Source organism: Pieris rapae, chromosome 2 (genome assembly GCF_905147795.1).
Source record: "Pieris rapae chromosome 2, ilPieRapa1.1, whole genome shotgun sequence".
Classification (NCBI taxonomy): Eukaryota; Metazoa; Arthropoda; class Insecta; order Lepidoptera; family Pieridae; genus Pieris; species Pieris rapae.
In genome coordinates, this window is record NC_059510.1 from 328,229 (window position 1) to 331,541 (window position 3,313).

At 32.6% G+C, this 3,313-nt stretch overlaps 1 long non-coding RNA gene across 1 annotated transcript; it reads left to right on the top strand.

Moving 5' to 3' along the window:
• Positions 1–893: 893 nt before the first annotated feature.
• LOC111004084 lies at positions 894–2,292 on the top strand. The gene is made up of 3 exons (XR_006751257.1): positions 894–977; positions 1,384–1,496; positions 1,995–2,292. It is a non-coding gene; the product is annotated as an uncharacterized LOC111004084 (long non-coding RNA).
• Positions 2,293–3,313: the final 1,021 nt, after the last annotated feature.

The following is a 3,313-nucleotide window of genomic DNA, read 5'->3' on the forward strand; positions in this document are numbered from 1 at the left end:
CATCGAATCGTTAAATTCGATGTATACATACATGTATGAAATTCAAAGTAAAAATTTTAGAAACATCCAAATTTTAGATGGTATACAACAATTAGCGGTAATCGCCGAAATTGCATCTTGAGGTTAAAGACCAATCATACTATAATCGTATCGAACAATTGTATAACCGCTATAATCATTGAAAATAAATCAAATTCTAACAAAACACAATGTTTTCTATATAAGCCTAGGGACTTTTAAGCTCACCTATTAGAACATATAAGAGGATACGGTTATAGGCTAAAAAACATTGGAAAGGCTTTGATTAAGTAACATTTCTCTTCTACTAAGTTAGCTTAGTGAAAGTGAGTTTCGATTGATGAAACTAAAAACGCTTATCATATTGCTCGATTTGGTATCACCATAATAGCAGGTTTACCACAGACGGATGAGCCGGTTTGATATTTAGTGAATGTCAAGGCTGCGCCGGTAATTAATTATTATGATAATTTGATTGCGTAAAGGCGATTTTTGGTTTATTTTTATTTAAATTTGAAATTTAATCGAAGACTATATTTTGTTATAGATTTCTTGTTATTCTAATTAAAAAGTTCTTGTATAAATCAGACAACAGCCAAATACTTATAATTTGGGAAATTAAAACAATAAAATTGCTTAATAAGCGTGTTATAGAGGGAAGAAAATTCAATTGATATCTAGTTATAGATAAATTAATATTTAGTTTCCAACTTAAGTTGTATTATTACTGAATTAGAATATTGAATACGGATATAGGAAAATTAAAGGTAAAATAATCATTTTAGAGATATATTATATTCCCTAAGGAGAAGAACTCGCAAGTACAAGTACCAGTAAATTTATTGTGGGAAAATTTAAATGTAAGGTGATCAAAAGTATATAAGTGCGAAATATATATTCTAATCACAGTTTAACGCTATCCTCACGGACATTCACCTCACCACACTAACATGAAATCTGTGAGTAAGCGTCTCTTTTAATACGGGTGACTAAAACAAAACTACAAGTATAAAACTCGTAATTAAAATAAAAGTGATTTCTTAAATTCAATAGACACATGAAGTAATGTACTTCAAACGCAGCCCAAATACTAACAACATCCAATGGAAATGGTTCAAAAATCTGTAAACTCAGTAATAAAATAAAGCTAATTTTTGTTAGTATAGTTACACACCATTTTTCACTTGGAATAATATCCTAACAACAATGAGAAATACGTTTGGTACGTTTAATAAGGCATGTGCGTGTACCGCGAGTAAGACTGTCACTAAATTTCTCTAATTTAGTTCGTTAATTGTACAAAAAATTATTAAGAGTGAAACAAAATAATCAATTTATACATGCAAACTTATTTCGTTTGAATAGTTTTTCCTCTTCATGTTGTTTGTGGCAGCAGCTGTCTCCATTCACGCCGAAAAGGATGCCGTCGTACTCCAATACGACAACGAGAATAGCGGGATTAATGGATACAAATACACGTATGTATGCCGTTACACATAAAAAGGAAGATCTCTACCTGTTCAACAGTTCGTAGATTTAGATAAATATATCATGACTTAATTAAGACATCGTAACCATTATTTATAAAGAGAACAAACATACAAAAATATTTTAATTCACGTTTTACATTAATTATACAACATTAGTTTACTTAGATATCGATTATAAATTTAGGTAACACTAAATAATAAACGTAAAAGAAAGGTGAATAAATTTAAATTTACTGTCAGTTCTCTAGGAGGTAGAACGGACGAGAAGAGAGAGCCATAATAATAACACTCGGTTATCTTTTTTAAATCACTACGCAATTTGTTTTACAAAATGATTCTAAGAAGCTGTAACTATACATACACTCAAATAACACATATAGGGATCAACTTATTTGATTGATAATTTCATGGAATCACAATCACCCTCGATTTGAGAACTAGCTGTATTTACTGGTATCATATCTTTCTTATAAAAGTATTTTCCAGGTATGAGACTTCAAATGGTATCGTGAGTCAGGAGGAAGGTCATTTGAGGAACGTTGGCACCGACGATGAGGTTTTGGATGTTCGGGGATCCTTTCAATATCCCGGTGTCAACGGCAAGCTATACTTGGTGAGATACGAGGCTAATGAAAATGGATTCCAAGCCTTTGGCACCCACCTCCCGCGACCACAGTAAAATATCAAGGCGATCTAAGTAATGGAATCATCTAGTCTAGACCACAGGTTATTGTTGACGTTAAAGTTTTTGGAATACATGGAATATAGGTTCCACGAAATTATAGTTTTATTTCATTATCAACACTTGATAAAGCTCTTTTCAGGGTAGCGTTGGATGAGTGGTTTATCTTGTACGGTGTACGCGTTATTATTTGATGAGCAACACCTTGATGGCCGGAAGTACTTTAGAAAGAGGGTATTTTCGGACCGATAATGTTCCAAAAATGTTTGGAATCGACTCTCGGACACCAATTGCAAAGAGAAGAGTAGACTCCTCCTTCAAAGGCGGGCAACGCACCCACTAAATGATATCGCAGCCCATGGACAACTAATAAAAGAAAACATCTTTCTTTAGTTGTCCTTGGGCTGCGAAGACTGACCATTTTAAACGTAACGTATTTCATATAAAACACACAAATATAGATATTTATTATGCTCCATTATTTTATTCAAGCGTTTTTAAGTTATATTATACTGTGCTAAAACTTAAGGACAAAATGGTATTGATAAATTGTATTAGCGTTTTGGGCAAGTTACACAATATTTTCTTTTCTGTTCGAGGGTTAAATGCGTACGTTTCCATTCCATATACGCGATTCGAAGGCACGAATTAAAAATATATCTGTTTTTATTTAAAGTTGTTTTGAACCTCTGCGTCGTAAAAAGCAACGCAACAAAACTACTTGGGATCCGGCATTAAACCTTTTCTGGCTCTAATTCGCTAATTACATCCAGTCTGATCTAGAACAAGCCTTTCAGGTGATGAGAACTCTTTTCAACAATCCATTAGTGTACTCACCTAGATCAAAGTTAATCAAACTGATGCGACAAAGGACCCAAAAGACTTCCATTGTGGCAAGTACTACTGTAATGCGACCGAACAGTGAATACTCCACTTCATTGTTCTTACAAACTATACGTTTATGCATTTTGTATGTATGTACCGAGTTACTTTAGGAATAACATCATCAGTATATAATGACATCATTTACAATATTTCAGTTATATTCATAAAAAGATACTTCAAGGACAACGAATAATAAATATATACTAAAAGATTATTAAAAATATTGTTGTGTAATCCA